The following is a 15,147-nucleotide window of genomic DNA, read 5'->3' on the forward strand; positions in this document are numbered from 1 at the left end:
CTTGACAGATAAATCTATAGATGTGTTTCCTGCATAAGCCTATAAACAGAAATTCCCAGAACTGGATTCATGGGGGCCCAGGGCACTTGAAACTGTCATGTCACATGGCACATGTCCTAGACTGTGCATATTATATAGTTAGGTGTGCTGCTACTGCTTTTGTTATTTAGCTGTTGCTAAGCAACATGGACTGGGTTTTGTGAGCTGTAGCACACCTGCCCAGATTATCTCATTTGCTGGTTCCCTTCATTATTAATTCTGACCAGCTGATTCTAGCTAGTTATACTTCCTGTTTAGTCCTCAGTGAAGGGAGCATGTGCTGTGTAGCCCTGTGAGTTCTGTTTCCAGCCTGAGTTCCTAACCGTGTGTAACTCCTGTCTCATGCAGCCTATCCAGCCTGTGACCCTGGTCCCCTGCTGTCCACCACTGGCCCTGACGCTGGGGTTCCTGTCCGAGTCCTGCTTCTTGGTCCCTACTGCTGGTTCCCACCAGACCCTGTCTGAACAAGAGATAAGTGCTCCTTACCATCCTTAGCATTTTCTCTGTTGTCTATTATGCTGTGTATATCTGCTTGGAGTTATATTGTTTCTCTAGCACACAATCAGGTTATATTTTGCACTGCATAGGTAGTTTTCTCTTATTATTATTAATATCTTCTTATAATGTTGCATTTATGGGTCTAGCTCTAAAAGTATTGTGTACATGTTTAACACCTTCATGCATTGTTGCATTTAGGTAGGACATGGGTCATTTGTTTGTATACTGTATGTTAGATTGCTGGAGGATTCCCTCCAGTGGAAGACAGCGGTGCAACATTTTGTTTTGTGTCCCAGTTTTACGAGGTTCAGTTAGTTTTCCTCTTATCTGCTCTGGAGGTGTTGGGAACCTTGTCTCCCTGCAAGGCCTGGTGGCACCGAAGTTGGGTCGGACCTAATTTTACCCTTCAAATGTGGCTATTATGGAGAAAATGTGCTTAGCATGTGAATTTAAATCATTTGTTTCTTGCTTAATACTGTGAAGAGATCACCTTAATTTAAATCTAAAATTACATAATCAATGGCTTTAAAAGAACAGTAATCTAATTTTGCCATGCAACATGTTATAAAATATCTTGGTACACTTGGTACATTGTTTTTTATTTACCATATTTTTGTGTGTTCAAGTATTTTTTTTTTTTTTTTGCTGTTGATTTGAATTTCCAATGTATTTGGCTCCACAACCACATTTCAGCATATAAATCACACATGATGATTTTTTCAAATAATTTTACCCTTAATCTCCCAAATTCTCCTCTCCTTACTCACATATCTGTACATTTTGCATTTATTCCAAGCAAAAAAATAATGACTTGTACCATGCCAGTGTTTTTCAATAACTATAGGCAAAGTACTTGGTGTTAAAACATTTCCAAAGTTCTAACTCTTCTAAACACTACATGTGTTGCTAGAGGTTAAATCAATTTTTTTGTGCTTTTTTTCCTGAATCTATTAATCACGGCTTTATGATACTGTTTTTCAGAAAGATGAACCACTATAAATAGCTGCTTGTTTATTGAATTTAGAGTCTTCAAAACAATTACATCTAATCCATATAAATTGCAAAAATGGTATATACAGTAATTCACCCTTTTTTTAAATTACATCTATTAGAATGGATATAGTTATTACTATATCACTATTAATGAATTTATGGTATACAGTCAGAGTCAGCGCTACATGCTCAGTGGATCCTGAAAAGCAGGGAGGCGCTGGGCTGAAAAGGTGCTCTTCCTGCTTTGCAACACTGCTGCTGTTGGCTGTCCAGCTCCTGCTATGTCAGTCAAACTGAACATAGCATAAAAAAAAAATTCACAGTGGTTTGCTGCCATGAGTTGATTACTCCAAAGGGGGCTCCCGGCCGTCAGCAGAGCAGGTCGGCGTCTTTTCAGTACCAAGAAGCACGCACTGTGTCCCGGGTACACAACTTTAATTTCCATGGTAACCAGCAACCCTGGTGAAGCCGCGCCTCTGGGAGGTGCTGGGTCATCTCTGCTGTTGCACTTTGATGACATCACCGGACCCCGAATGAAGGCCAGGCTGGGTGATGGGTGCACTAAACTGTAAGTTTTGTTCACTATATATATATATGTCTGTCCTGTCACATGTTCTTAAGTGTTGATGAAAAGGCTGAAGCCCTGAAACGTTGGCTATAGACGCTTGCATTGCCTCTCTTTTTGTTGTGAGTGACATCTGTCCTGGGATACTATATATATCCACATGAGTCCGTATACTGAAACCGATGCCAGCTGAAGACCAAAGCTAGGTCCAATACAAATACTCACGCTGCCAAAGCAGCAACAGCAGCACCTGGATAAGAAATCAATGAACGCAGGGACTCAGCAATGTTTCGATTTATTCAAATCGTCATCAGGCTTGAAGCCTGATGACAGTTTGAATAAATCGAAATGTTGCTGAGTGAGTATTTGTATTGGACCTAGCTTTGGTCTTCAGCTGGCACCGGTTTCAGTATACGGACTCATGTGGATGTGTCTAGCCATTGGAAATTGTGTATATATATATATATATATATATATATATATATATATATATACAAAGGATGATGAAAGCCGGCACTCCCAATCAACGCTGGCAAAGTGCCCCGGGTGCCCTCCAAACAATTTGTAGAGTAGGAAAAACAGGCGTCACTCCAGGAATTTTGTTGTTGTTTTTATATATATATATATATATATATATATATATATATATATATATATATATATATAGAGAGAGAGAGTAGGAAAAACAGGCGTCACTCCAGGGGTCTTTCAAATGGATGATTTTATAGGTCAAGCAAGAAAATAACTACATGCTCATCGCTGCCGAAGCAGTCGACGTTTCAATGTCACACAGACACTTTTTTCAAGACCACATTGTGTCTTGAAAAAAGTGTCTGTGTGACATTGAAACGTCGACTGCTTCGGCAGCGATGAGCATGTAGTTATTTTCTTGCTTGACCTATAAAATCATCCATTTGAAAGACCCCTGGAGTGACGCCTGTTTTTCCTACTCTATATATATATATATATATATATATATATATATATATATATATATATATATATAAACAACAACAAAATTCCTGGAATTTGCGCTATCAATAAGTGGTCGCCAAAGACACTTTGCTCCCTACTAGCGGAGCTACCTCTACCCAATACTACCACAATAGTGTCAGGCGCCCTGTATTACAATGATTATTTCTGTCTTTCGATACGCACAATACTATTCCATAAGAACCATACATATATTTACGTGTATAAAAATGCTATTTATTAAAACATGAATTGCTTAAAATCAGGTTCTTCTTATCATAGGAGTACACTCTTTGTTTTTACAGATGAAACCCAACGCGTTTCGTCTTTTAACAAGACTTCATCAGGGGGACAGACATTTACACAGTAATCTCTGTTCAAAAGGATGACTACTTTTAAAGTAGTGTCTTCTTTTTGGATCTTTCTGGTACATCTGGATTAGAGTAGATCTTATATAGGGATATACTTTGTTCCTGTAATAGGGTGCTAGATGTTTGGCTTAATTAGTGTGGTCCACCTTTTCATCTAGTCGAGACATATGGCGGAATGGACGTGACCCTGTTTATTTGTGTCGCTTCCTAATAGACTTATAGACCATTCATGGGGTGTTTTCCTGTAGCCCAGATGTAAGAGTGGAGTGGAGTGGGTCTTAAGCACTCTTTTTTATATATACTCCAATGGAATTTATACTTATAGTTGACCATATAGTATGCCTATGGACCTGAGCAGGAAATATTGTAGTTCCTGGTCTGGTGATGCTAGTGTCCTCCTCAGTGTCCAAAGTGCATATATATATATATATATATATATATATATATATATATATATATATATATATATATATATATATATATATATATATACTTATAAATAAAATTATAATAATAATAATAATACACAATTACCAATGGCTAGGCACATCCACATGAGTCCGTATACTGAAACCGGTGCCAGCTGAAGACCAAAGCTAGGTCCAATACAAATACTCACGCTGCCAAAGCAGCAACAGCAGCACTTGGATAAGAAATCAATGAACGCAGGGACTCAGCAATGTTTCGATTTATTCAAATCGTCATCAGGCTTGAAGCCTGATGACAATTTGAATATATCGAAATGTTGCTGAGTCCCTGCGTTCATTGATTTCTTATCCAAGTGCTGCTGTTGCTGCTTTGGCAGCGTGAGTATTTGTATTGGACCTAGCTTTGGTCTTCAGCTGGCACCGGTTTCAGTATACAGACTCATGTGGATGTGCCTAGCTATTGGAAATTGTGTATATATATATATATATATATATATATATATATATATATACACACATATTTATAGTGACTCAAAAGTTGCAGTACACCCCTTTGTTTCCTGCACAGTTTTTAAGACAAAAGCGTGTATTGCAATTTTTGAATAATATATATATATATATATATATATATATATATATATATTTGCCTCTTTAATAGGGCCACCCCCTTTCTGAAGTGCCCTGTGCCCCTGTACCCTTTTTCGGACCCTAGTAGCAGCCATGGCTATTTATTTTCCTCCTAATTTCCTGTGTAATTACCGGATTCCCCAAAATCTCCTGTGGACATAAGTGTAAGGGGTATTATTACTGTGGAAATTATGTGTGGCACTACTACTGTGGGCATTATGTGTATAAGCACCCTAGTGTTGTAATGTGAATAAGGTAAAAAAGGGGGGGTGTGTGCAATGTGTGGGGAACGGAATCACCACAAATTACACTGTGCTTCTGGCGCTGTTCTTGAGGCAATAAGTAAAAAATTAAATAATAAATCAATTGGGATGGCTACTGCTGCTGCATATGGTTTATGTGAATTAGCTAGAATTCACAGGGATGGAGAGAAAAAAATATAGTGTTTTAAACCACCTTGCGCTGCTAGTAAACCAATTTAGCACTAACAATACCACTGGACAGAATGACACTGGACACACTGCTGAAAATGTAGAAAATTTTATATATAAGACAAAAAAGAATAATAAAACAATTCATACATGTGAATTAATAACAGTAATTAATACAATACGATAAAATACCTAAATGGCCATTAGGGTTTACGTTTGCAAACTATATGATACTCCGTGATGGGTTAAAAAATAATAATGGTAGTCACTGGGGGTAACCAGAATGATGAGGGGATGGAAAGGAGAAATGATGCAAATGGATAAGCAGCACAGTTAGTAGATGAATGAGAAGCACATGCAGGGTTAATGAAGCTGATAGACCAGCCTGCAGTTTCATCTAATCGGGTACGAGCTGATACCAACAGAAGCTCCCCGACGCCTCCCACTACCATACCAACGGAGGGTGAGATAATACCTACTGCTTACAGTGCCTCATTCTGGGCACTGGTCTATCAGCTTCATTAACCCTGCATGTGCTTCTCATTCATCTACTAACTGTGCTGCTTATCCATTTGCATCATTTCTCCTTTCCATCCCCTCATCATTCTGGTTACCCCCAGTGACTACCATTATTATTTTTTAACCCATCACGGAGTATCATATAGTTTGCAAACGTAAACCCTAATGGCCATTTAGGTATTTTATCGTATTGTATTAATTACTGTTATTAATTCACATGTATGAATTGTTTTATTATTCTTTTTTGTCTTATATATAAAATTTTCTACATTTTCAGCAGTGTGTCCAGTGTCATTCTGTCCAGTGGTATTGTTAGTGCTAAATTGGTTTACTAGCAGCGCAAGGTGGTTTAAAACACTATATAATGTGAATAAGGTACACTACTATTTAGTGCAATATGAATCATGGGCACTTCATGCTGTGTAATGTGAATAAGATTGTGCTATTGTGTGGCCTAATTTGAATTAGGGGTACTGTTGTGTAGCTACGCCTCTTCCTTTTGAGACCACACCCCTTTTTGTGGGTGCAAATTTATAATGTGCAGGTAGGCACCGAACACCCTAGACCCTGTATACAGTAGGTATCTATTTTTTGTCCTTCAGTCCAACAACTTGTATTCAGCATCCAATCTAAAAATTCTATTTTTTTCTTTTTGAAAATAGAATGTGAAGCACGGGTTATATATATTTCAATTTAAAGATGACAGAACTATTAAATACTTCCTTGCCGTCTTGCCAAATAACTACAATATTAACTTTATTTTTTTTTCAAATGATAATATGTGCAAACGGATTGTTACTATCTATAAAATCTGCTTCCCATGTGCCCAGGTATAAATTAGCAAAACGTGGCAAATGCGGTGTACCCATCAGTGATCCATGCAGCTGATTAAAAAATATACCATTTGCTTGCCTTGCTTGAGCTATGTGCCTCGCTCTGCTACTGCTGCCCTCGGCACACTTTACAGTTCCCAATCAGAGTCCACATGGATGGTTAAGTTTGAAAAAATTGCGTTGTCCTATTCATGAGTAGACCATTGTTATGTAATTTAACCTTTTGTAATTGTCAACCTGGTGCATGTCAACCTTTGAGAGTGGCTTTGAATGTTTAAGTAAACATTGTCGATCTCTCATCTGTATACCCATCCAGTTAAATAATAGTTTTCACATAGACAATGGGAACAGTTTCTTTCTGCACTGTTTATTCAATATTTGTATTTATTGATTACTGTGAATGTGTACTTGCATAATATATAAGATATATTAGCTCCACATTATTGCATTCAATATTTGTAAAACTGAAAATGTCAAACTACTGTATTTTCTAAAATGTTGACATCAAAATATTGTAATACTTATTATAGAAGCATTATTTGATTTAAAAAGCTTCACCGCCATTCTTTTCAGTTAACAAAGTAGAAAAACAATGTCATACTGTATCTACCTTTGACCTTGATTAAATCACTTTATCTTGAGGCAGTAAAATAAGATTGAGAATTTAAATAAAATGAACCATACTTGCCTCCAAAATAGTTTTGAATCGATGGCTGAATTGCATGCAATAAATGCATATTTGAAGTCAACAGAAAACATAGATTCCATCTTTTTCAGAAATACAGTAAATGCCATTCAACATCATACATTTTTGAGGTTTAGTTGCTCATCATAATTGTTTTTGAGATACTGTCATTTTTACATGAGACATCTTTCATAACACAAATAATGTATATACATAACAAGTATCTTTTATTTAATGGGAAGTGGGCTTAGCGCTTTTTGCCATCATTCATATGCAATATTTGCTGTCAACAGAAATATTTTTACATTTGGTTTCACTTACAGATCACATGGAAAGATTTCTGTAAATTGAAAATTTATGTTTTTGTAAACAGAATCACCATCTCCCAAGATGAACACACAGTAAATACAGTCATCTAGAATATAAGTTTTACAAGTTCAAAACTATCTTTATTAATATGTGATGGTAGGAAATAGATGCAAAAACAAAACATAAATACAAATTATTTGCCTGAACAGCTATAACGAAAGAAGGAAATAGCTTTATAACTAACAGTGAGCCTTGTGTCTAGGTAACAATATACGAACAAACATACTGATTATTCACTCACTTTGTGTTGGTGGCAAACTGTGTTAGTAAATCCAGGGCTTCCCGGTCATTCTAAATAACACAATCAATAAAAGTAAAATCTTACAGTCAATACAGTTAAAAATAAGAGCTTGACTTTTCCTCCAGCTGAGAATGTTTTTGATCTTAGAACATACCTTGCAAATAACCACCACAGAGGTGAAGTTATCAAATGTATGGATGGGTAGGTATTACTCTATGTAAAAATGAAAACAACGTACTACTTATAGATTAAAATTATTAAAATATTAACAAACAATCAAATATACAATTGCTTCAAAAAAACCTGACGAAAACTGTACCCACCTCAAAAAAGTTTCAGAGGTGGAAATCTTGTGATATTCAAACAATGCATTTTCAGGATACCACACTTTCTTCTTTATGCACTTAACATAAAATTAGCTAAAAAAAAATTCTAACTATGTCACCAAAATAAAAAGAAAACCTTTATTAAAAACTCTAGGATTACATATTTGTCTTATGATTTGCAATATATATTATATAAATATAATTTGTGGATAAAGTTTACTATGTCTGCACATTTGTAACCTATATTTATTTGTAAAACCAACATGGCAATAAAACTAGTATATATTTTGAATTATAGTAAAACATATATTTCTTTAGTATTTTAATTCTTTCGAATATGTCTCTGATATTCAAAGTTACATAGTAACTATGTTGTTCATAGCAAAAAAAATTAAGCATTGTATATTTGGTATTTATTTCACACTTTTTATCCAGTACCCTCTTCATTCATACAATATATGTGTAATTCATTCATACAATATTTGTGTAATTTAGTTTGCCCCAATACATCCAAGACAGACCAGAAAGTGTCTACTCCTGGTTTTTGCATTAAAAATAATAGTATCTTTAACCACTTGCCTGGTGGGATAATATCAGATGTGACCATGCAAAGCTGCTCTTTCTATGACATGTTGCATCTGATGCAAGCACTCAGAAATGCACACTGATTCTGCCAGAAAATAATATCCAGCAGCCTCCAATCACAGAGGGATCTCCTAGTCCCTCTGCAAAAATCAGGCAGCCTACTGGTACCAATGTTCCCTCTAATTTTACGAATGCTGTGTGCGGCAAAAGATTTTGGCTGTGCAACTTTGGAAGGAAATTTTTATTTTTGTGCTTCACTTCTATATATAACTGGAAAACAACGTGATATTAAACATTCAAAACATTTAAACATTCAAAACACAGCACACAATGTAGTTATTGGGTGAAACACACATTATTTTAGTCCACAACTGCAAAAAGGGGACCACTGCTGCTTTGTGCGCTCTGTTGTAATGTCTGTGCGCATGCTTGGCGAGTTGTGTGCGCGCGCACACGCGCGCAGCTTAGAGGGAACACTGACTGGTACCCAGCAAGTCAATGCACTCTTTTAGTATAAGTACAGAAAGGAGCAGCTGGAATATATATGCAAAACGAAAATCATAATTCTGTGCTTAGGGGTATACCTGATGGCTACAGAAAGGAGTATCTTTGGGGACATGTAAACATAGCAGAACACTGGCCCCAGTGAAATCCCTAATCTGTAGTTTAATATATTAGAAAAAAATATATTTGTTGATAGTGACATTAATATGAAAGATAATATGTATAATTTTATTATGGTCATCCCATATTGATCAAGAATATAGATGCAGGGTCTCTGACCAAATAGATTAAAAGTGTATTCAGTTCAATCTGATGCATAGTACGCGATATTGTTATGATTATAATATCTTGATAAAAGGGCTAACACCCTTTAAAAAGATTATTTTTGTGTTATGATATTAGGATGTACAGAGCATGTTGCGATATTTTTCCAGCATGTCGGACCCTGTGGAATGGTATAATATATATATATTTCAACAACTTGAGGCAGCACTCTGGAGAATTTGCAGGGATTGTGTGTTTATTACATGTTGAAGCCTGAAACGTGTAGAAATTCCAAGTACTAAACACAAGTTTTCTGCAAAGTCTCCAGTGCTATGTTCTGTGTTAAAACCAGTGGATGGCACCGAAGCAGATCTGCATGCATATACGTAAGGAGTGCCAGGTCTCACCAGTTATATTTATATACCGTAACATCCCAGATTACAGTCACCAGCTCCACAGCAGAAAAAGACAAAAGCACCTCTGAAGATGCCATGTCCAAGTCTGTGTGAGGATGTACCTGGTGGCATTTTAGAAGCAATAAGAACAGACCAGCAAAATCAACCAGAAAGATATATATGTATATGTCTACTGTACCTGCCTATCCATATGCATTTGAGTCCACTGCTGATGGTCGAGCTTATTCTTGAAATATGGCTCTATTTGGTACGAAGATGTACTAATAATAAGCACTGAAGGTGCTGAGTTTATCACCTTGGATAAAATGTATGCACACACACTCATGTACTATATATATATATATATATATATATATATATATATATATATATATATATATATATATATATAGAGAGAGAGAGAGAGAGAGAGAGAGAGAACAGACTCTTGTTTATGTTACTGTGTCTGGGCTGCCTGACTTACAAGATCCCCTGTTGCTTGGGGGAAAAAAAGAATTTGGATAGCTGTTGTAAGATGGCACCTTTGTTTTGACCTTAGTGAGTAGATCAATATAGCCATGTAGTAATTTGTAAAACAAGCGGAGTAAAGTCCAAAAATTATAAACATTTGTAAAAAAGTCTCTTATTCCACACAATGATAGTGGCAGTTCCAGACTATTAAAAGGTTCATTGGTGAATTTCAATATTTCAGAATTGCAAACAAATGTTCCCAACGAGTTTCGTCCCTACATGGGACTTCATCAGGGGGTCGCTACAAACATATAACAATATACTTTAAAAATACATTTACAACAGGATGTACATTTATTTTAACAACATTGACAATTAAATCTTTAGGACTTCACTTTGAAATATTCATAACAATGATTTATTGGGCTTGGTCCTCATGGTTCATTGACTGACTAAAAGAGGAGTTTGAGGGAGTGGGGGTGAGAACAGGTGAAGAGAAACAGGGTACAGAATACTGATTTAAACTAACTTATATGTATCGGGTTACATACCAGATAACACAACAATAATTTCCAATGGTTTTTGTAAGCGGAGTGTATCCACAATAGGGTTGTTTTATTTAGGTCCTTAAAAAATTCTGAGGTACCTAGTGGTTTTTGGGGGGAGGAAGAGATTCCCCATTATAGGTTTGAGTTTATGTTATTATTACTTATGGCATAAAATGTAGATATTTCTATTAAATTTTTCAATTACTTACATTGTCACTTTAAATCATTTCATTCAGTTGTTGAGTCAGTGTAGGGGCCTCTTAATTTTCGTTCACATCTACACGTAAACAAGGGGTATTTGTTTCGTTTCACTGCGGCAGTTACGTAGTTTACGTAGTGCTGTATTGAGAATACCAATACAGCACTAGGCTGCCTACGTAAACTACGTAAGTGCTTCTGAAGCCTTGATACTACACAATGGTTAATATCCCCACTATCCACATCATACCCCCAGTATCCACTTCGGCATGGAGTTGACTTTAAAAAGTGTGGTGAGCACAGCGAGCCACCAAGCCTGAAGCGTGGTGAGCGGATATGCGGCCCCTCGCGGGGCTCACTGCGATCGCCACGCTTCGGGCTCAGTGGCTCGCTGCGCTCGCCATACTTTTTAACATCAACTCCACACCGATGTGGATAGTGGGGATATAACGTGGATAGTGGGGGAAAGGTGTGTATTGTCCTTCAGTCTCCCTCCTTCTGCACTGGCAGCGGACAATGTATGCAATTAGCGTAGTGCCGCAAAAAGACCAGGGAAACCATGTGATGCTCCCCCAGTGGCAATACGCTGAATTACATACATTGCTGGCACCGGGGAGTGACTGCCGAAGGAGGGGGACTGAAAGCTGCCGCCGGGGAGTGACCGTTGCCCGCGGGGATAGCTGACTGGAGGATGGTAAGTTTAAAACAAAGCACCCACCACCCTGCTCCCTCTGCCACCCACCACCCTGCTCCCCCTGCTCCCAGTGTAGTTTCACGGTGGCGGCTACGCTGACAACATAGCTTAGGCTACGTTGAAAACATAGGGAAGACCTTCCGCCGTGAAACTAAACAAGTACCAAACAAGTTAAAGGGATTAATGTAGACAGAGGGCTAGTATGTGTCCCCCTTCAGAAGCCATACTTTTTATATATTTAGGTTCATACCTTTATAGGATTCAAGAATTGTTGAAAGTTCCATGCTTTAAAAGAAAAAAAAATGGAAGGTTTTTCTAAATTCAGAGAGTATTCCTGATTGATAACACTGTCTATACAAATGAATAAAAAGTTACAGGGAGGGTGTCACCCAGAATATATCATGCCTTATCATAGGGTGGAAATGTGGGAAGATATACAGTACATACCAATGCTGAATTAAAAAATAGATATACTCAGTACAGAGTCAGGGATTGTTCGGGATACAATCTGTTTAATAGAAAAAGTTTTCTTTTAGACCAAAATAATTATTGAATCTGGTAACTTTAATTATCTATATTTAGCTAATATTCTCATGTATCTTATATTTGAGAGAGTTCCCATATACTGTATTTATTAATTACATGGTGGGTTTGAAGGTGCACCCAAAATTGAAGTCAATTGTTTCTTAGGAGAGAGTTACTCCATGACTCCTTAGATTTACCTACATGGTTAATCAAATAAACAATTTTGCTGAATAAGGGTGTATACACCTAAAATAAAATATAACCAACATATGTGACACAACTTTTCCCTTAAGAGCATATTCGAATAAATGCAGAGTTTGGCATAATAGATGTATTCCCCATATGGAGATGACTTACCCTTCTGGAGGTGTGCACTGGTAGAAGACTCTGTAAGAGTAAGGCTGCCGTGTCCTATGGCTCAGGTTTATATAGGGTTAATGGATGACATCACTTCCTCTTAATTAATATATGAATTAGGTTGTATTTGTCTTAAAAATTTTATTTCCCTGTCAGTGGTGTTTTGATAATCCATATTTGGTGGCCTTTAATGTTTATTAAATTATTTAGACGGGACTAAGACTATTCTTGGGAACCGGATTTCCCAGCCTGCTTTGCGGCTGTCAGTCCGGTTCCCAGACCGTTTTTATGTCATATATAGTTATTTAATAGTCCCCATTGCATTGGTGGTGTAGTGGAGAAGTTGGGTATCAGTGCAGACTAATCCAATCCCCCCTCTGTGGCTTTAGATCGTTTTTGACACACTTCTGGGTTGCCTTCCTGCGCAACTGGAAGTGCGTTCCAACGGCCGGAAGTGCCGCTATCCGGCACTGTCCAGGGTTTACTAGGTGCCTTATGTGCTGCTCAGAACCTTTGATTTGGTTCCTAGCTGAGAATAAAGTTATTCTTGCATACTCCACTTAGGTTTATTATTAGTGATTATTATAAGTGTGTGTGAGGCTGAAATAATTCACTATTAAGTTAATGTGGGCTAATATATCAGTTATTTAGAGAATTGGCGCAAAATAAATGTTTAATTTTGTGGTATATCGGTATATTTATTTTTATTTATCTTTTCTTAGTGGATGAAATTAATATTAATTTTTTGATTATATTTAATTATGATAATATTTAAAATGAAAAGGATATTGTGACTCCCCTATTAGTCAGTGTTATATTCATGTGTAAATTAATTAATTTGATGTGCTATAGTTATATTGATGTCCTATTTATGGTGTATTGGTTCATATTGAACTAGAGACAGTATCTATTCTATAGTACTATTTATTAGTTTATGTCTAATGTTTTGGAGTGAAAACCTTAAGGTTCCTATTGTGTGTGCTCATTTAATAATTTGTATATTTTTAATCCCTGAGTTAGCAGGTGACAAAAAGTGACAATCTGGATATGATTGTGAGGTTTATTAATATCTGGATGCCAGTTATCTCATTTTAATACTTATAATAGGGGGTGTCCAATCTCTATTGAATTGTTTACTCGGGATAACTTAAATACAATGATATCTATACCCTGTATCCCAAACTAAACATTTATCATTGCAATAACATGCCATTATACAGTCTAAATCAGGATGGAGAAGTCTCAGACAATTTGGTTACATTATCAGAGTTAATTAGTTAGATGGTATATCCCATAGAATTTGTTAGGACCCTGATACGGCCAGTCTGGAGTGCTAACCAGAATAAACCGGGAGCCAGGAGGCCAAGAGCATCTCCAAGTAACAGGTGGCCACCTGTATTTATTATACAAGAGTACTAAATGCTGCTGTGTCTACATATTTCAAACAAGGAAGTGGTAACTATAATTCTTATATTCATATGCTGGCATTAGCCTAAAGCTGCAACCACTACAGCCTTAGCAGGCTGAACTAACAACTAACAGCTATTGCTTTGTGCTTACTAGTAAACTTCCAAGCCTGCTGCATAACCTGCTTCATATTTATCATATAACAAATTGATACAATATGTCATTATTTATGGGACTATTTTGAACAATAAGTGATACCACAACCCTTAGGCGGTTTCCTATCTGCTTTAATAATAATATTCCTTTCGGATGATCTGCCTTGTTTAATTGTTACATTGTTGTATTGTATGTATTTTGATTTGTATTTATGATTATAACAATTTTTATCTTAGGATTGACTACTAAATTATTTTGTGCTACTCTAGCACAGTGCCTGTGTTTTTTTTTACTTATTTTTGTGTGACTAAGTACCCACATTTCACGGCAGCTCTGAATAGTAAAAGTTAGCTGGATCCACACACATAGGGCCTATATAGTGCACCGCCATCCACCTCTGTTTTTCCTTGCTTTTATGTCAGGATAATCAAAGGTGCCGCTGATCATACAACCTTACTTCAGCTACTGCTACCTGTTCTGGATCCTTCATGTTACTCTCATGCAGAGAAATGCTGTCTCTGCCATGATAGATAGATAGATTACGAAATGCGTAGGTTGCGGTCTGCATGGCGCAATTATACCGTGACTTGTAAAGATGGAATCAAGACCCGTGTTATGAATCTAGGCTTTGCATAACAGGAGAGAGGTCTCATGAGTGATACACTTAAGGACTACCATTGCAAATTTGCCAGTGTGTCTATGTTTTGAATCTTGTGGTAACCAGCCTACACCTAACGGATGCTTTGGTAAGGTTACCTACAAGAATTCATTTTACCTTTGTGATGTTTTTAATGTATTAAATTTGACTGCATTATTGTGTTTTGAAAGATGTTTTGGAGCTCACGGGATTCAGGAATTACTGAGGGGAGTAGCAGTCTAAAAAAAGTGCTTCACATAACACTGTGGATCGGTTTTAAGTACTACTAATTGTAGAACTTATTTTGCAGGTGTCAGCACACTACATTATCACTTGTAATATATATATTTATATGTATGTAATCAAGAATAACCAAGAATAAATAAATACATATTTAATAATAAAAGAGCCTTTTGATTAAATCTTAGAGACAAAATGTGTAGTTTGTTGCCTAGCATGATGATGACTTGATTGTGTTGATGGTGACTTGAATGCAGTAGGAATATTAC

This window comes from Crinia signifera, chromosome 5 (assembly GCF_055691185.1).
Source record: "Crinia signifera chromosome 5, ASM5569118v1, whole genome shotgun sequence".
NCBI lineage: Eukaryota > Metazoa > Chordata > Amphibia > Anura > Myobatrachidae > Crinia > Crinia signifera.